This window comes from Callithrix jacchus, chromosome 2, assembly GCF_049354715.1.
Source record: "Callithrix jacchus isolate 240 chromosome 2, calJac240_pri, whole genome shotgun sequence".
Classification (NCBI taxonomy): domain Eukaryota; kingdom Metazoa; phylum Chordata; class Mammalia; order Primates; family Cebidae; genus Callithrix; species Callithrix jacchus.
The window spans coordinates 57,657,997-57,678,462 of record NC_133503.1 but is presented as its reverse complement, the minus strand read 5'-3'; the positions used below and the strand labels follow the sequence as shown (position 1 = coordinate 57,678,462).

Sequence of the window (20,466 nt, the reverse complement as noted above, 5' to 3'; positions counted from 1 at the left end):
ATGAGGACACTGAGGCCCCAGGTGGCACATGGAGCCACATGTGCATGACCCCAAAGACCTTACGACCTGGCCCCCCACTTCCTCACAGACAGAGACAGAAGGACCCCAGAGCCTCCTGCAGCCTCTTCCTGAGCCTGAGAGGAAACTGAGGCAGAGCCCTGCCATCCCTGCCATGACCACAGGGCATCTTCCCAGAGGCTGGCTTTGCCCGGGGCTAGGAATCCCAGACAGAGACCCCCGCCCAAGACTTAGGGGTTGACCTTCCCAGGTGGTCACACAGACAGGTGTCCTCATTCATTAAAACCCGACGCACATCCGCCCACCCACCCCAGAGCCATCAGCCTTTTGTGACAGTGGCGCCTTGACTGCCTCCTCCACCAACAGCCCCTCCCGCTTTAATTACCAGCATCTACAGTGGCCAGCACACCAGGGGGCTTCACACTAATTAAAGTGGGGGCTTACAGGAAGGCACCGTCCCCCCAGGCCCAGGGGAGCTCACAGCGCAGTGACCCACAGGCCAGCACATTCCTGAGTTAAACAGGCAGAGACCAGGCTAGAAGCCTGCATCCTGGTAGGTTATTTGGGGGGGCAGGTGCTGGAGGCTGAGGTTCAACCCCACCATCTGTTCCTCTGCCCTGCAGCATTGAGAGAGTAACTCCACCGCCCTGTGCCTCAGTTTCCTCCAATGTCCTATGAAGAACACCTGAACACTGTCAGGTTCATTCATTTCTTTTTTTTTTTTTTTTTTTTGGCTGAGCACAGGGGACTTTATTGATGGTACACGACAAGGTGGGTCTCCCTAGGCCTCTCCCTCTTCAAGGGGTCTGCATGGAAACTGTGAGGAGGGGCAATTCGGTGTGGTGAGGGACTCAGTGTGGCAGGGACTCCCCAGCAGTGAGGGCCTCTCTTCCTTTCGTGCTCTTGCTGGGGCTGGTGGTCCAGGGGTCTTACTCCTTGGAGGCCATGTGGGACATGAGGTCCACCACCCTGTTGCTGTAGTCAGATTCATTGTCATACCAGGAAATGAGCTTGACCAAGTGGTCGTTGAGGGCAATGCCAGCCCCAGCATCGAAGGTGGAAGAATGGGTGTCACTGTTGAAGTCAGAGGACACCACCTGGTGCTCAGTGTAGCCCAGGATGCCCTTGAGGGGGCCCTCTGACACCTGCTTCACCATCTTCTTGATGTCATCATATTTGGTAGGTTTTTCCAGGCGGCAGATCAGGTCCACCACTGACATGTTGGCAGTGGGCACACGGAAGGCCATGCCAGTGAGTTTCCCGTTCAGCTCAGGGATGACCTTGCCCATGGCCTTGGCAGTGCCAGTAGAGACAGGGATGATGTTCTGGAGAGCCCCACGGCCATCATGCCACAGTTTCCCGGAGGGGCCATCCACGGTCTTCTGGGTGGCAGTGATGGTGTGGACGGTGGTCATGAGTCCTTCCACGATACCAAAGTTGTCATGGATGACCTTGGCCAGGGGCGCTAAGTAGTTGGTGCAGGAGGCATTGCTGACGATCTTGAGGCTGTTGTCATACTTCTCATGGTTCACGCCCATCATGAACATGGGGGCATCAGCAGAGGGGGCAGGTATGATGACCCTTTTGGCTCCCCCCTGCAAGTGAGCCCCAGCCTTCTCCATGGTGGTGAAGATGCCAGTGGACTCCACCACATACTCAGTGCCAGCATTGCCCTACTTGATTTTGGAGGGATCTTGCTCCTGGAAGATGGCGATGGGATTTCCATTGATGACAAGCTTCCCATTCTCAGTCTTGACAGTGCCATGGAATTTGCCATGGGTGGAATCATACTGGAACATGTAGACCATGTAGTTGAGGTCAATGAAGGGATCATTGATGGCGACGATATCCACTTTACCAGAGTTAAAAGCAGCCCTGGTGACCAGGCACCCAATAAGACCAAATCCATTGACTCCGACCCTCACCTTCCCCATGGTGTCTCAGGGATGTGGCTGGCGATGGGAGACAAGATGCGGCTGTCTGTTGAACAGGAGGAGCAGAGAGCCAGGTTCATTCATTTCTTAGACAAACACAGCTAACATCACTGAACCCTCCCAACAAACCCATAGTCCTTGCCTTGCAGGAAATGGTGGATTCCAGGGGCAGGAGGAGGCAGAGGGATTCCCAGAGGGGCAGGGGTCCCTGGCTGCAGTGCCTGGGTGGGCAGCCCTCCTGGGCCCCCTTCATGTGGTTCTGGCCTCGATGATTAAACCCTGAGCCCAGGCTGATGACATGGACCCCGAAGGTCTCCAGGCCCCTCCCTTCCTGAGCCTGCCAGCCCATCCCTGCCCCACTGAAGCTCAAACCTCACCTCTCCTGGGAATCCCCACGGGATGTACTCTCCCGGGAGCTTCGAGAGCTGAGGGGAGAAGTCTGCTGCGAGCCCCTCGGGCAGGACTGGGTCACATCCCACCGTGTTTCTGGCTTCTGCGGCCCAGTCCAAGGCATGGCTCAGGGTGGGTGACGGGAAATTTTGGGGTTTTTTTGCTTTTTCTTTTTGAACAAAGTCTCGCTCTGTCACTCTGTCACTGAGGCTGGGGTCCAGTGGTTCGATCTCAGCTCACTGCAACCTCTGTCTCTAGGGTTTAAGCGATGCTCCCACCTCGGCCTCCTGAGTAGTTGGGACTACAAACATGTGTCACCAAGCCAGCCTAATTTTTTTTTGTATTTTTAGTAGAGACAGGGTTTCACTATGTTGGCCAGGCTGGTCTCGAACTCCTGACCTCAGGTGATCTGCTTGCCTTGCCCTCCCAAAGTGCTGGGATTACAAGCATGAACCACCACACCTGGCCAGATGTCGGGAAGTTTTTGCTAAATGGAATGAGTGAGGGGCCACCCCCCAGGGATCCTGGACTGCTCCCACATCAGAGGCACCATTTTGATTTCATGGTGTGGCCTGGGGTGAGGCTGGGCAGCTGAGACAGAGCCCGTGACGCCAGGGCAGGGTTGGGGTACAGGTCTTCTCAAATCCCATCTCCCACCCTGCTAGAGAAACACTCCAAGAAGAGCTGATCTGTGGGCATGGGGCCCTCACCAGGAAGGAAGTGGGGAGACTGAGGTAGAACAGGGTAGGTGAGGACCAGTCCCTTGCGGCCTCCTCTCCTAGGAACTCTAGCCTCCCTGCCTAGCCCCAGGACATGACCAGCCACTTTTGAAAAGACCCCCAGCCCACTCCAGGCCTCTCTGACTCTGCTGAGCCCTAGGGGCTACCCCACAAATCCCCTGTCCTCTGCTCGTCCATCAGATGGTTAGTGTGCTGTTTAAGCATGTACAGATGCCCCAGGTCCTGGGTCCAGCCCCACTAATGGACTGCTGCTCACTCCCAAAAGTGTGCGTGAAGGGTATGCGTCTGTGTTGGAAGCCAGGGGTGGTGCTGGGATCATTGGGCACTCAGTGCAGCCCAGCAAAGCTGGCTCTGCTCCACAAAGTCATCCAGGGACCCAGGATTCTCCCCATCATGGCTCTGAATCCTCTACAGCCTTAGTCCAGCTGAAAGGAGAGGATGGAGACCTCCCAGGAGGTGGCACAGGACACAGGTGAACACTGCCCCAGGCCTGCACCTGCTGGGTGAGTGGGTAGGCGGCAGCAGGGGGGCCCAAACCAGGAAGTTAGGGAGAATGTAGGTTCCCCTGGGGTACCCCCTACCAGAGGGCGGAGAGCTGGGGCCAGGCCAGAACCACGATCACTGGGTCACCCAAAGGCTCAGAGGCACAGCTGTGAAGTGGGCATGTGCCCAACCCCTCCGGGAGCAGCAGGGATTCTGGGGCCCCCTCTCTGAGCGTTGCACTGGGGCCCCATGAGAGAAGGCTCCCAGACCAGACTGCATGGACGTCACCCCAGCTCCACCTCTTCCTGACCTGGGGCAGCCGCCTGGCTTACCTGAGCCTCTCACTGTTCCCATCTATAAAATGGGATAATACTGATTGCAAAGTGCTGGAAATCGGAATTATTGACACAACAAGGCCACAGTCTCACTCTGGCACTGGCTCATTCATGTTGCTTTCTGGCTATGGGAAGGCCTGCACAGGTGCCTTGGAAATGCTGGGTGTCTGCAGGGGGCCCTGGCTCCCTGGGACAGAGCTGGCCTGCAGGTCCTCGTGAGGCCTTTACCAGGGAAAGGGGTCCAGCTTGGCCCTAGATTTGGTATCCATGGAGACAGAGAGGACCCACTGCCTCCAGTTCAGGGATCATGGTGACCTGGGGCCCCAGGAGGGAGCCTGAGGGAGCAGGAACTTCCTGAGATCCAGCCTCAAAGGCTCAGTCCCTCAGTTAATAATAATATGATTATTAAAAATAATCAACAGGCTGGGCATGGTGGCTAACACTTAATAGTCCCAGCACTTTGGGAGGCCGAGGAAAGTGCATTGTTTGAGCCCCAGTGTTCAAGACCAGGCAGGGCAACACAGCAAGTTCCCATTTCTATAAAATAAAATAAAATTAGCCAGGTATGGTGGTGCCTGCCTGTGGTCCTAGCTTCAAGGGAGGCTGAAGTGGCAGAGTCACTTGAGCCCAGGAATTGGAGGCTGCAATGAACCATGATCATGCCATTGCCCTGCAGCCTGGGTGACGGAGCAAGACCCCAACTCTAAAACACAAACTTTTTTTTTCGAGATGGAGTCTTCCTCATTCGCCAGGCTGGAGTGCAGTGGCGTGATCTTGGCTTACTGAAATCTCCATCCCCCAGGTTCAAGCAATTCCCCTGCCTCAGCCTCCTGAGTAGCTGGGACTACAGGTGTGTGCCACCATGCCTGGCTAATTTTTTGTATTTTGAGTAGAGACAGGGTTTCACCATGGCCAGGACGGTCTCCATCTCGTGATCTCGTGATCCACCCACTTCGGCCTCCCAAAGTGCTGGGACTACAGGTGTGAGCCACTTCACCTGGCCCTACAAACATTTTTAAAAAGGAATAATTGGCCAGGAGTGGTGGCTCATGCCTGTGATCCCAGCACTTTGGGAGGCCGAGGTGGGTGGATCACAAGGTCAGGAGTTCAAGACCAGCCTGGCCAATATGGTGAAGCACCGTTTCTACTAAAAATACAAAAATTAGCTGAGCATGGTGGCACATGCCTATAATCCTAGCTACTTGGGAGGCTGAGGCAGGAGAATTGCTTGAACCCAGGAGGCGGAGGTTGCAGTGAGCCGAGATTGCACCACTGCATTCCAGCCTGGGTGACAGAGTGAGAATCTGTCTCAAAAACCAACCAAACAAAAAGGAATAATCAGTAGAGCAATGAACACGGAGCCCTTGGTGCTGTATTTGATTTTCACCCCCTCCACAGGAGGGAGGGGCTTCTAGTACCCCCATTTTAGAGATGAGGAGACTGAGTCCGGAGAAGCCAGGGAGCCATCTACCCGAGGTCACTTGGCTGCTGCTGAGACCTGCCGAGTTTCAGGAGGGTGGCCTGCAGCCCCTGGAGCCCCTGGCTGACATCTAACAGCCGGAGCGGCCACCGGGCCCCATGCCAGGAAACGTCACCGGGAAAACTCGTCTCACAGATTTGATTTAATCACGGAGTGCTGAGTTTTGCAAAGCAGGTCATGACCCTGGTCATTTTGTGAAAATGAATTGCCTGGGAAAATGGAAATTGTCACTTTATTATAGGATTAAAAACATTCAATCCCATTTGAATAAAATGGGAGCTAGGGCAGGCCCATGTCCTTCCATCCCAGTTATTAGTGAATTAGGGTCCGTGGGAGAGCTGGGTGGGTTTTCATGAACAGTACTTAATTTGATCCTCTACCCTCCAAGCTGGGGTTGCTCTGTAGAGTGAGGGTTTCCAGCAAAAACCCACCTCCCTCCCCTTCCCTTCCAGAGGCTTCACAGGCTTTCCAGCCAGGGCCCCCTCTGCCAGTGCCCCAGGCACAGTGACTCCAGCCCCCACACTGTGCCCAGGCTGGTCCTACCCCAGGATGCCAGTCCCCCTCATGCCTCACATCCCTCCACCCAGGGCTGGTCCTGTGTGAAGACAAGCCCCAGGGATGCTGCAGTGTGTGTGCTCTGACCCAGACCAGCATCTGATTGTGTGGTCAGATGCAAGCCTCCACCCTCAGGGAGCTGGGAACCCAGTCCAGCTCTGTCCCATGGGGCCAGACACACCAGGTACTCAACAGATCCCTGCACACTGTCAGCACACCGAAAGCAGTGAGAAGCTGTGATTTTTGTATACTCATCTAGTGTGTGTGTGATGAAAAATGTACGTGGCCTGGCATGGTGGCTCATGCCTATAATCCCAGCACTTTGGGAGGCCAAGGCGGGTGGATCAACTGAGGTCTGGAGTTTGAGACCAGCCTGGCCAACATAGCAAAACCCTGTCTCCACTAAAAATACAAAATTAGCCGGGCTTAGTGGCGCATGCCTGTGATCCCAGTTACTCGGGAGGCTGAGGCAGGAGAATTGCCGGAACCTGGGAGGTGGACGTTGCATGAGCCGCTATCACGCTATTGCACTGCAGCCTGGGAGACAAGAGCAAAACTCCATCTCAAAAAAAAAAAGAAAGAAAGAAAAATGTACCCGAGGTTCATCATCTTGGTTGGGCATAGTAGCTCATGCCTGCAATCCCAGCACTTTGGGAGACTGAGGCAGGATCACCTGAAGCTGGAAGGGTGAGCTATTATGAGGCCACTGCACTCCAGCCTGGGTGACAGAGTGACAGTTATTTTCTGTGGCACCTTGGAGGCATTCAGCTGCTTCAAGATGAAGCTGAACATCTCCTTCCCAGCCACTGGCTGCCAGAAACTCATTGAAGTGGACGATGAATGCAAACTTGGTACTTCTTATGAGAAGCGTATGGCCACAGAAGTTGCTGCTGACGCTCTGGGTGAAGAATGGGAGGGTTATGTGGTGAGAACGACAAACAAGACACCCATGAAGCAGGGTGTCTTGACCCATGGCCATGTCCGCCTGCTACTGAGTATGGGGCATTCCTCTTACAGACCAGGGAGAACTGGAGAGAGAAAGGGAAAATCAGTTTGTGGTTGCATTGTGGATCCCAATCTGAGTGGTCTCAACTTGGTTATCATAAAAAAGGAGAGAAGGATATTCCTGGACTGACTGATACCACCGTGCCTCGTCACCTGGGGCCCAAAAGAGTCAGCAGAATTCTCAAACTTTTCAGTCTCTCTAAAGAAGATGAAGTCCGCCAGTATGTTGTAAGAAAGCCCTCAGACAGAGAAGGTAGGAAACCTAGGACCAAGCACCCAAGATTCGGCGTCTTGTGACTCCACGTGTCCTGCAGCATGAACGGTGGTGTATTGCTCTTAAGAAGCAACATACTCAGAAAAATAAGGCAGAGGCTGCAGAATGTGCTGAACTTTGGCCAAGAGAATGAAGGAGGCTAATGAGAAGAACCAGGAACAAATTGCGAAGAGACGCAGACTTTCCTTTCTGCGAGTTTCTACTTCTAAGTCTGAATCCAGTCACAAGTAAGATTTTTTGAGTAACAAATAAATAAGATCAGACTCAAAAGAAAAGGAAATAAATAAATAAATGATTTGAAACAATTAAACGTAACAAATTTTCACCACCCAACACTACCCAACTGTGTGTTAGGCGCACAGTTCAGTAGCGTCAAGCATGTTCACATCCTCCTGCGGCCATCACCATCTATCCACGTAACACTCTCATCCTCGTCTTCCCAAACCCAAACCCTGCCCCTGGCGAACACTCACTCCTCACTCCCCATCTCCGTCTCCCTGTGCCAGGCTTCTCGCCACGCCACCTATGCCAGGGCTGCAGGAGAGGTGTGCGCCCAGACACCCCTCTTCACCAGGTGCTCTCAGGGGAGGGAGCGTTCAACCCGAAGAGCCAAACTCTGCCTTCCTAGGTGTGCTGGGACCAAATGCCCCCGACATTCGTGTGCAGGTAAGACTCCCTGGGTAGGGGCCCACTGGGGGTGACGACTGTTCCTGGCACAGCAGGAGCATGGAGGAGGCCGCCTTTGACCTGGGAGCATCTGGGAGTGAGGGAGGGGAGATGGTGGGAACCAAGGCGGGTGAGCTCAGGAGGGAGGTGGGGGCAGCTGGGGCTGCCAGGAGTCTGTTCTCTACCCTTCAGGGATGCTGGAGAGGAGCCGGGCTGACTCAGCGGTGGCTCAGGAGTGACAGGTGTTACTTCTGTGTCTTCTCTCCCGCACTGAGACCCGGGCTGAGCTCCCCGGATTGTCCTGGACCCCAGCACTCACTGGCGGAGAGGGGTGGTGGGTGAGCCTCATTCCCCCTGGGTCTCAGTTTCTGGGTCTATAAAATGGGGCTGCCCCCCAGGTCTCCTCCCACCCAGTTTGCCGTCTGCGATCCCCACCAGCTCCAGCCACGTCCATGGCTTTTATGAGGGCCCAGCACTGCCCACCAGTGCGGTCACCCACCTCTGATCGGGACTCGAGGCTGCCTTTATTGCCTTCCTGGGCAGGTGTCCACAGGGGCCCCCGCTGCATACACCAATCAGCAGAGCAGGCGGGAGGCATCTGCCTTCACCAGAACAAAATAATTAAAAGAGGATTCGGGAGATCAGGCCAGCCTGTCACTGGGGGGAGGCCGGCACTTAATCCTTCCCAGGCTGGGCTGCATGGGCCGGGCCAAGGCCAGTGGGTGGGCAGGAGCCAGAATTGCATGCCGAGGCTGGAAACCTAAAGAGGAGGGCCCAGGGGCTCCCCCAGTTGTACCCACCATCCTGGCAGCATCCTGCAGGGCCCTCCATGCTGTGTCCCCTCTGGGAGCTGCCCCCACCTCCCTAGCTCCCCACTAACACCTTGGGCTCCTGGAAGGCTGGCCCTTGCCTGGGCTCTGTTGAGCTACAGAATGGACGGGACTGTCAAGTGCCTCCCTGCCTGCCCAGCCTCTGCTCCCTTCCCGGGGGCTCCTCATCTTCTCTTCGAGGACTGAGGTCTCCCATGGGTGCCCACAGTAGCTAGGGCCAGGCCTCTTCTAGACAAGGGCCAGGCACCCAGTCCAAGCTGGTCCGCTGGACATGGGATCACCTGCCTTAACTTTGAGCAGCAGCAAAAAAGTGGAAAAGGATGGGGCCTCGTGTGCCGAGCAGCACGGTGACTATGCAGCCACAGCCCCAACCTGCCTGTCCCAATGGCAAAGTCCTGCCGGCTTCCTGCTGTGCACTCACTGGGGGCCCTGTCCCACCCCCACACACTACTGTCTTCAGTTTCCTGGGGCTCATTTACTACCACCCCTCCCAGAACATTTTGGCTCCCATTAGCCAAAGCTGGTTTTTGTGACTTTGAACCAAAGACCCCAAAAGACACAGCAGAGGCGTGAGAGGAAGGCATGTCCTGTGCTCTGCAGCCAGGCTGCAGGTCTGTTCACCTGAAAAGAACCTGAGTCCCCTGTGTGCCAGGCAATGTTCTAGGTACTGCAGGGATGGCAGAAAACAAAGCAGACACTTGTGCCCCTGGGTGTGTGTTCTACTGGGGCCAGCCAACAAGGGATGTAAACCACAAATAAATTAGGCAATTTTAAGCAGAAAAGATACTGAGAAAACCGTCCAGCAGGAAGGTACATTCTAGGTATCTGTTGCTGCCTGTCCAACCACCCCAGACTAAAGCAGCAATCATCTTACTGCACTCATGAACTCTGCAGGTCGAGTGCAGCCTGAATGCAGAGGATGACTGCTCGTGGCACATGCACATCACTGCTTGGGCTTCCTCACAACATGGCAGCAGTGTTCTGCAAGCAAGTGTCCCATCAGGATGGCCTTTTATGACCTAGCCTTGGAAGTCACTTAATGTTCCTTCTGCTGTAGTTATGGCCTGCCCAGATTCCAGACGGGTGAAGATCACTCCCACCTTTTGATGGGCTGAGACCAAGCTCACATGGTCGGAAGAGCATGGGAGAGGGGAAATGCTGCTGCAAGGCAGGCTGGCAAGGCAGGCCACTCTGGGGAGGTGACATCAATGGCCAAGAGAAGCCAGCTAAGGCCCAGGAGAGTCTGACTGAGGGCAGGTAGGGGGTTGGACTTCTGTTCTGATTGCAATGGGGCATCCCCTGGATGTCCCCCATATGCAGGGCGCTATTCTAGGTCCTGGGGTACTGAGGCAAGGAAGACCCAGTCCCAACCTCGGGCCCCATGTCCAGGGGAGACAGACAAGCAAAAAGGGCAGTCCAGACTGTGTCTGTTGGGATGCTCTGGGCTGCCAGGGATGGAGCACCCAGCTCAACTCACTTGGCTGAGCAACTCAGGCTGGGAGGCATAGCCAGGTGGGTGGATATTGAGGAGGGTTGCTCAATGCCAGGAGGCCCTTGGCAAGCTGGATGCACATTCATTAACCCCTCCCACTCCATTCTGCAGAAGAAGAACAGAGGTGCAGGGAGGTGAAATTATCACCACCCATGGCCACAGCCAGTCACAGGGCTGGACTTATAACCGACACCTGGCTCCAAATTCTTGTGCCCTGTTCTGCCTTGGGGAAGGGCATGGGGTCAGAAACAGACCTGGGTGTGGGCAGCCCTAGCTGTGAGCAGACCCCACATGTGCAGTCTCCACTGAGGAGGCCCTCGTCTTCTCTAAATGCAGGGCCGCCATCAGCCAGGCATCCCTGAGGACCTGGGAAGCAGGAACAAGGCCAGGCAGTCCCACGGAAGGCAAGGAGTGCCAGGGCACCCGGCCCCGCCCTCCTCAGCTGCCTCCGGGGCCTGGGTCTAAAGTCCAGATACACATCCTATCTAGCCACAGGACTGAACACAGAGAGAACCAAGACTCCATCTAGCAGTTCAGGGTGCTCCCCCTACTGTGTCCTGTGCTGGAGCTTAGTCCTGATGAAAGCCCAGGAAGCCCGATGCCACCCCTTCAGGCCTGGATCCTGTCCCCAGAGCCCCAGCATCCCAGCCCTCCTTTCCAGGAAACCCCTGCTGAAGGACCCCCTTCAGCCTGTCCCTGCATCCCAGACCCCACCCTGTGGGAGCAAAACGGATGCCCAGAAAGTTGAGCCAATTGACCGGTGGGGAGCTGGGACACAAACCCAGGATGCCAGCTTGGGCCTCAGCCACACCCGCCGCAGATGCTGCCCCCATCCCTGCCAATGCCTGGTGCAGACCCTCCCAAACACACACGGTGGGTTTTTATTAAACTTCCTTGTTAATTGCACAAGTAATGCACCAATACATCTGGAGTGAGTTTTAAAACAAATCCCAGACACCATATCATTTTGCTCATAAATACTTCAGTATACAAATGGGGTTTTAAATAATTTGCTATTTAAATGATGTTGGTTTCTCCCGTGAGCAACAGAGTCCGTGCTTATAGGGTAGCCAAGGCAGGAAGGCTTCAACCCGTCCCCACGGCGCCCCGCTCTGCCCCTCGGCCGGCTCCGTGCCCGGGCTGTGTTTGTGTGTGGGTTCTCCACTACACAGATTTCATTTCGCACCTTCTCTTCTCTTAATTCCCCAGTGCTGCTCCCAGCTCGAGAAATATCTGTCCCAAAGGCCTCCTTGGACACCGCTGTTAGGCGCAATTTTTCGCGGCTATAAACACTGCGCTGAACATCTTTGAGCAGGAGGCACTGTATGGTTTTCGGATCATTCTCGGAGGAGGGGTTCCCAGACGCTGGATTCCGCAATCAAAGCATCCGTCCCCAAATTGCTTTCCAAGAAGACACAAACATTGTTGAAATCCTTGTAAATCATGGTTGTTGGGTCAAGGGGGGTGTGTTCTAATGCAGAGGTCACTCAAGCGGGGGGTAGTGGCAGCACGAGGGAGCTGGTCTCAAAAGCCATCAACACTGCCTTGTCCGTGGAGGTGGCCGAGCACATCCTTCCTCCTTTCCAGCCTCAGTTTCCCCATCTGTCCAGTGGCCACGGGTTTGTGTGTGCGGCCGACCCCGGGAAGATGACTCTCCAGGCCTCGGTGGAGGCCATCCCCAACCCCCGGTGGAGGTCGTCCCCAGCGCCGGAGGGAAGATACGTCTAGCAGTGCCCAGTCCACCTCCCCACCCGCTTCCTGCTCTGGAGGAATTCAGAGAGTGCTGGGGAGGGGCTTCCCACCTCAGCAGGGATTGAAGTGTGTTTGTTTTCATTCCCCCTCCCCGGGGCCTCAGCTCTGCCCCCCAGGGGAGGAAGGCAGATTTGCAGAACCCAGGCAGGAAAGCAGAAATCTCAGGAGTCCAAGGCCCCCAACCTGCATCTCTCCCCACCTGCTCCATTCTGGAGGCGAAAGGGGATGTCACCTGCCTAAGGACACACAACATCTCTGCAGCAAAGCACCTCTAGTCTGTGGGTTCTCCCGGCTCTGAGATCCTGTAACGGGATCTAACCCAGCAGCAGCCCCCATTCCTGAGCGGCCTCCGGTAGCGGCACCTGCCAAGGCCCCACCTCGGAGCCCCGTCCTCTCCCAGGCAGGGGCGCCCAGCCGCCGTTTCACAGATGAAGAAACTGAGGCTGGGCGGGCCAAGGCGCGCCCTAAGACCAGCCGAGCTCCCAACCAACCAGCTGAACCCTGGCTGCGCTCTCCCCGCCCCTGCCTGAGTGCCGAGGCTCGCCTGCAGGAGTCGGGCGCCAGATGGGATTGAACCCATCAAGGTGGGAAATCCGACCTGGATGGCAGATGGGGAGGCCCTCCCAAGGACGGCGAGGGCCCCGGGAGCAGCCTCCCGTGTGCACCGGGCCGCCCTGTAGGGGCGCCGCAAGTGTCAGTCCGCTGTGTGCGGCGCCTTGCGGGGATCGGAAATGGACTCAGCAGCACTGCCTCAGGGTAGGAGGCAAATCACGGAGGCCACGCGGTGCGGATCGACCAGGGACGCCCCCTGCAGGCTGCCTGTGGGAGCGCGGACTCCGACCCATCCCGGACCTCACGCACTGTGGACTCACCCATCGAGACCCCAATCATCCCCGAGCCCGCCCATCGGCAGACCTCACCCATCCAGACCTCGCCCATCCCGGACTCCTGCCACCCGCGACCCAGGCCCATCACAGACCCAACCCACTGCGGACCTCGCCCACCCAGACCCCACCAATCCCAGACCCGGCTCATCCCAGACCCCAACCATTGCGGACCTTGCCCGTCCAGACCACACCCATCCCAGGCCCCGCCCACCACGGCCCCGCCCACCTTGGACCTCGCCCATCCCAGACACCGCCGGCCGCGGACCTCGCCCATCCCTGATCCGACCAGCTGCGGACTCCACCTACCGCAGATCCTGCCCGACCCAGCCCACCTAGGACCTTGGCCTACCACGGTCTACCACCTTCCAGGGCCTACCCGGCCCATCCCGGGCCCAGCCCACAGCAAGTTCCGCCCACCGCAGACCACTCCCCCGCAACATCGGCCCCTCCACCCCCACACTGACCCATTGCCCACCTCTGACCCCACCCAGGTAGTCTCAGCTAATGGCCCTGGATAACTCCAGCACTCTCGTGAGGGTCCCCCGACAGGGCGCGCACTAACCTAAACATTCGTGTGCATTTAATTCCATTTTACAAATGTGGAAACTGAGGCCCAGAGCGTTAGATTACATGCCCTGCAAAGTGGGGGTGGCTGAGACCGCTGTGACCTCTGGCAGCTTATAATGGATTGACCCCCAAAAAGGGGCCCTGCTGTATGGGATATGAGATGGTAGGGAAGGGGGACAAGGGATTGCAGTCATGTCCTGTGGTGTGACTGGCAAGGCTGGATTTGCAGGGCTGGACCAGCTCACGTGGAAGGGCAGTGTGGATGGTTCAGTGTGGCACGGGTTGCCCTTCCTTCCTTTGGACAGGGCAGTGGTGAGGCGGAGGTTGGGATGGAGACCCCACTGGAGACCCCCAGGCCAGGCACAGACACTGCCAGGCTTCCAGGACCCCTCCCCATTGCACCTGCTTCGTCTGCAAGCCCCTCCTGGTGTGGGCAGAGAGGTCCTTGGGGTGGTCTGGGAGTAGGGACGAAAAATCCCAAGGCTCCCACAACCAGGCCCCTCCCTGCAAAGAGGGGGCTTGAAAGGTGTGAGATTACAGAGGAGAGGCTGGCAAAGTGCCATGTCCCCTTCCCTGGCCCCACCTCCTCACAGGGAGAGACACAGATGGAAAGGGAGAGAAACAGAGAAACCAAGAGAGATATGAGGGCCAGATCCTGAAGGGAAATGTGGCTGGACGGGGCATATGGAGGGACAGGATGGGGGAAGTCAGCAGGGAGAGGTGTTTGGGGGAAGATTTTCAAGTTTTTCCCTGGGGTATTTGCACAGAAGGTTTTCAATCGTCATTGGAACCTACCCATGACTCATCCCACTTCAGCCAGCAGTGACCAGTATGTGACCCAGGCAGGGTCGTGGGGCTAATCCTCCCTCTCAGCCTGGATGTGGATATGAGCATGGATACCAATATTTCTGCCTCGTGCGGGGCTGGGGCACTGGGGAGGGTCAAGGCTCCAGCCCAGTCTTGGGAGTCCAGCACAGCCAAGCCAGCCAGCTACACTGGACCCCGACAGAGCTTCCAGCACCCAGCCTCTGGGGACTTTGGGAAGTCAGCCTGATTTCTTAGCCTGACTTTTTCTTTTTCTTTTTCTTTCTTTCTTTTTCTTTTTTTTGTCTTGCTTTGTTTTTTGAGAAGGGATCTGTCTTGCTCTGTCACCCAAGCTGGAGTGCAGTGTGGAGTGACCACGGCTCTCTGCATCCCCCAACTCCTGAGCTCAGGTGACCCTTGCACCTCTGCCTCCTGAGTAGATGGGACCACAGGTGCACACCACCATGCCCTGTTAATTTTTTGAAATGATTTGCAGAGATGGTGTCTCACTATGTTGTCCAGGCTGGTCTCAAACTCCTGAGCTCAAGTAATCCTCTTGCTTCAGCCTCGAAAAGTGCTGGGATAATAGGCATGAGCCCCTGTACCTGGCCAGCCTGCATTTCACAGAACACTCTCTGATGGAGCCTCTCCAGGTGGCCGGCACCCCCCTCCCACCTCCTTACAGACCAATGTTGCCTGATAGTTTGCAATGTTTTGAAAGGATAAATCCCATATTTTGGGATTTGGCCATGCTGTGGTAAGCTGGTGTGGCCTTTCTGGGGGGCACCTGGGTGATGTGCATTGGCAGGCTCAGAGGTGCTCATACTCTCGGCCTCTGAGCATGAGTGCAGGTATCCACCCTGAGACAATAAATATGGAAAGCAAAGTGGTGGCTTCAGAGATGTTCACTGCAATGTCGTTTCCCACAGCCAAAGGCTGGAAATCACCTTGCAGCCCACTGGGGGACTTGGGTAAGTAAATGGCGGCTGTCCAACCAGCAGGCCCTCAACTCGATGCTACAGGAGAACTCCTCATGGCACAGTAAAGACCTCATCGTTACCATTGAGGGAAAAGCACAGGTCATGAACTAGCAGAAGATCCTGATTTTGTGGAAAGAAAAAAATGGATATGTGTGTGCACAGAAGAAAACTCTGAATGTACTACTGGTGGGAGTGTAAAAGGGTGCAGCCACTGAAGAAAATAGCACGCTCGTTTCTCAAAAAATTCAACTCGCCCACCTCAGCCTCCCGAAGTGCTGGGATTACAGGGTGTGGTGGCTCACACCTGTAATCCCAGCACTTCGGGAGGCTGAGGCGGGTGGATCACCTGAGCTCAGGAGTTAGGCGCTGCAGTGAGCCATGATTGCGCCACTGCACTCTAGCTCGGGTGACAGAGCAAGACAGAACCCTTTTCAAACTCCTGAGGTCAGGAGTTCAAGACCAGCCTGGCCAACATGGTGAAACCCCACCTCTACTACAAATAGAAAGATTAGCCCTGGGCGTGGTGGTGGGCACCTGCAGTCCCAGCTATTCCCAGGCTGAGACAGAAGAATTGCTTGAACCTTGGAGGCAGAGGTTGCAGTGAGCTGAAATCATGCCACTGTACTCCAGCCTGGGTGACAAAGTGAGTCTCTGTCTCAAAAAAAAAAAAAAACAGTCTCTAGAGCAGTCAAATTCATAGAGACAAAATGGGGGGTGCCAGGGGCTGTGGAGGGGGTGGAAGTGAGTGTTTCATGGGGACAAAGTTTCAGTTGGGAAGATGGAGCGTTTGGCAGATGATGGTGGTGACGGCTGCACAATACTGTGAAAGCACTTAATGCCACTAAAGATAAATGACGAAGGTAAAACATGCAAATGCCCACCCCTTCCATGGCCATGGCAGGTGTCTCTGATCGGCCACGGCACCTTTTCTGGCCAAGCCTCGTGAACTAGTTTCCTACAGGTGCTGTGACAAAGTACCCCTAACTTAGCAACCTGAAACAACGCACATTTAGTTTCTCTCAGCTCGGCAGCCCAGAGCCTAAAGAGAGTGGGCAGGCTGGCTCTTTCTAGAGGCTGCAGGGAGGACCTGTTTCCTGACCCTTGCCAGCCCAGGAGGCTGCCTGCATGCCTCAGCTTCCGGCCCCTTCCTTCCCTTCAAAGACAGCAGTGCCAGGCCTGAGAGCCTCTGACCTCCCTCCCACTCTTACAAGGACGCTCTTACAGTGATGTCAGTTCCCCCTGGGCAGTCCAGGACCCTCCCCACCTCCAGACCCTCCACTCACATCTGCAGCCCCTTTGCCAGGTCAGGTGATAGAGGCATATGTTCTAGGGACCAGGATGTCAACATCTTCAGGTCATTATTCAGCAGCCCACCCCTGGATCCACCCCCACCTGGTCACAGCATGTGTGTTCTGATGTCCAACCACATGTGACCCCAGGCTCTGCTTGGAGAGTGCATGTGCAGGGGACAGTCTGTTTTCTTGTATACTTTCTGAAATCATCTAAGGTTTTCAATGAATAAATTCTTTTGATTTTCTTACAATCAGATAGATGCTGGATGAAAGTTGGTAGATATAGATGACAGAGAAGTAGATGTATATGGATGAGCGATATAGAATAATCACAGACCATGGATAGATGTAGATAGTGTGTAAGTATAAATATTGATAGATTGGCAGATAGATGATAGATAATAAATGATAGATGATAGTAGATGATCCATAGATGGTAGATAGCAAGATAAAAAGATGATGGGTTATAGATGATTGATAGGTAAATGATGGGTGGATTGATAGATGATAGATGATAGGTGAATATGGATGGGTGATAGAAAGATGATAGATTATAGATGACTGATAGGTAGATGAGAGAAAGAGAGAGGACTGATGAATTCAATGACAGTTGAATGGATGGATAGATGATTAGATGATAGACAAAAAGATGGATGGATAGATGACAGAAAGAAGGTAGATAGATGATAGGTGTAGCTGATGGATGGATGGATGGATGGACGGATGATAGAAAGATGGTAGATTGATAGATGATAGAAGGCTGGATGGATAGATGAAAGAAAGAGAAGATAAGTGATTGGTAGATAGTAGCTAGATAGATGATAGGTTGAGTAACACAGATGATAGATGGATAGATAATGGAAAGACAATAGATATAGTAGATAATAGACAGGTAGGTAGGTTCTGGGTATGCTGAATGCTGGCCGCAGCATTGTCTCCATGGAATTTGGGTGGTCCCTGCCAAGGTGGAGACAGAGAGTAAGGGAGAGGTCAGGGCGTGTCCCTCAGGGGACACAGGCAGCAGGAGAGAGAATGGGGTGAGGCCAGGGTGCCCAGACACCAGCAAGTGTGGCTGCAGGAAGAAGAGGCTGGGCCAGGAGGGGACCGAGGGAAAAAAGAGTTGTGTGAGGTGGGGCTGAGCTGGCTAGTGGGGGACTTCCTCTCCTAAGTCCAGAGTTCTGGGGATCTGGGGACAGCTGCGCCCCAGAACACAGCAGGAGGCAGTGTAGGTGCCCAGCGGGTCCTCTCCGCCTCTTCTCTGTTCATTCTCAGAGCCACTGTCCCCACTCACAGAAGAGGCTCAGAGGGGCGCCTCACTGGGCTGACACAGAGGGAAAGCGCTGAGCCAGGACACCAGCCAGTGCGGCCCTGGGCTCTCCCAGAGACAGGAGGACTTTAGGGGTGGAGGGGACAGGTGCCTCTTGAGAAGTGGCCAGGATGGAGGTAGAAATGTCTTCAAACGCAGCTGGACTCGGAGGCAGAAGCAGGAGGATCACTTGAGCCCCGAGTTTGAGACCAGCCTGGTCAACATAGCAAGAAACGCCCCATCTCTATAAAAAGTATATTAAAAAATAAAATAAAATGAGGCACAGTGGTGCACATCTACAGCCCCAGCTACTCGAGAGGCTGACGTGGGAGCATCGCTTGCATCTGCGAGTTGGAGGCTACAGTGAGCCACGATCACATCAGGCATTTCAGCCTGGGCAATAAAGCGAGATCCTGTCTCCAAAACATTTCTTAAAATAATACATTTTTTTTTAAGAAATGTCTTCAAATAGCATGTGCTGGGAGGAGCCAGAGGCGTATCTGGGGTTCCAGAGGCGCATTTGGGGTCCCAGAGGCACCTGCCTGCCTGGGGCAGCTCATGGGGTCTGGGACCAGCCCTGAGTATGGGGTTCCAGGCTCCGGCCCCCAAATCCCAGGATGCAGCGAGCCTGTGGCAGCGGGAGTCACCATTTGTCAGGAATTCAATTAGGTGGGAGAGTCGTTATTAATTTTATAGGTTTTCCTGGTTGGAGGAGGCTGTGCTGGGGGTGAGATCCGGGGGCCGCCTCTTCCCTTCCAGCCTGGGGTCAGCCCGCAGAGGCGGCGTGATGGCACTAGTCGAGGTATTAATGAGATGCCTCTAGGTGCAAATAATAGTTTAATAGGTGTTACTTAACAGAAGCATGCGCACCTCCCGCACACCCAGATGGCCCGCTGCGCCCAGCCTCCCCGCCTTGTTAGAATAAGTAATTAGAGTGTACGAACACTCGCTTTGACACTTTAATAAAGTGTCAGCCATCACCAAGTTGGTATTTAATAAAATAAAATTAAATATTTATTACATATTTGGTATGCATTGTACTTAAAACACATTCATCCCCCACTCGCCAGCCCCTCCCGGCCCCCCAAGGCTCTAAACCCAGGGGTGTCCGCTTCTCACCTCTCAGAAGCCACAACTTGGCGAGATGAGGTTGATAATGGGATGTGTGCGGTGGGAGGGGGAGAAGGAGAGACCCCCAGAGGCACCCAGGGAGGAAGACAGGCAAGAGCCAGCCAAGGGGGACAGAAGGGAGAGAGATGGCCGGTGCGGTGGCTGGAAGGCATGTGGGCGGAGGCACCTCTGCACATGAGACCCATCTTTGTTTCTCTGCTTTCCTGTGCTTCCTGTTTTCAGCAACTCAGGGCTCTGCCTCCCATTTCCAGCTTTTGCTGCTGCTTCTTTCTTTCTTTTTTTGAGACAGGGTCTCCCTGTTACTCAGGCTGGAGTACAGTGATGCCATCAGAGCTCACTGCAGCCTCAACCTCCTGGGCTCAAGAGATTTTCCCACCTCGGCCTCCTGAGTAACTGGAAGTACAGGTACACCATCAGGCCCAGCGAATTTTAAAATATTTTTGTAGAAACAGGGTCTTGCTATGCTGCCCAGGCTGATCTCAAACTCCTGGGCTCAAGCAATCCTCCCACCCTGATGTCCCAAAGTGCTGGGATTACACATCTCCAGCTATTTATTTATTTGAGACAGAGTCATGCTCTGTCACCCTGGCTGGAGTGCAGTGGTGAGATCACAGTTCACTGCAGCCTCGACCTCCCAGGCTCAAGCAATTCTCCCACCTCAGCCTCCTGAGTACCTGGGACTACAGGCACGTACCACCATGCCCAACTAAGTTTTGTATTTTTTGTAGAGATGGGGTCTCACTGTGTTTCCCAGGCTGGTCTCAAACTCCTGGGCTCAAGCAATCCTCCTGTCTCGGCCTCCCAAAGTGCTGGGATCACAGGCTTGAGCTCTGACACCCAGCCCACATTTCCAGCTTCTACTCATTAGAGTGTGAATTGCCACTGAGCCCCTGCCAAGCCAATCCCAAGCTGAGTGTGGACCCAGGACCCCAGGACGGGAGGCCCCAGGTACTCACCCACTGGATAATGGGGAGGTGTAATCGGGGTGAGAAAGACCCCAAAGCAGCTCCAGCTCCCACCACCCCAGTGACTGGCTCGGATCTGTCCCATGGATTTGGTGGGGGCCTTGGGCACTGGGAGGCATGCTGTATGTTCCATAAGATGCAAAAACACAGAGAGGCTGAGAAGCTCCCAGAGGCTGTGGCCCTCCAAAATGGAAGCCTCTTTCCTCCTTCCTTCCTTCCTCCCCTGCAACTCCAGGCCCTGCAGCTGCTATCAAAACATTTTTTTTTCTGACTACAAAATATTTTTTTAAAGTTAGGGGTAAAAATCAGCCAGGCGCGGTGGCTCACACCTGTAATCCCAGCACTTTGGGAGGCTGAGGTGGGTGGATCACCTGAGGTTGGGAGTTCAAGACCAGCCTGACCAACGTGGTGAAACCCTGTCTTTACTAAAAATACAAAAAATTAGCCGGGCATGGTGGCACATGCCTGTAATCCCAGCTACTCCAGGAGGCTGAGACAGGATTGTTGCTTGAATCCAGGAGGTGGAGGTTGCACTGAGCCAAGATCACACCACTGCACTCCAGCCTGGGTGATAAGAGGG

The 20,466-nt window shown here is 54.8% G+C and overlaps 2 pseudogenes; one reads left to right on the top strand and one right to left on the bottom strand.

Moving 5' to 3' along the window:
- Positions 1 to 755: 755 nt before the first annotated feature.
- On the bottom strand, positions 756 to 2,024 carry LOC100401451 (glyceraldehyde-3-phosphate dehydrogenase pseudogene; annotated as a pseudogene).
- Positions 2,025 to 6,710: 4,686 nt separating this feature from the next.
- LOC128930697 (small ribosomal subunit protein eS6 pseudogene) lies at positions 6,711 to 7,482 on the top strand (annotated as a pseudogene).
- The last annotated feature ends 12,984 nt before the right edge of the window (positions 7,483 to 20,466 follow it).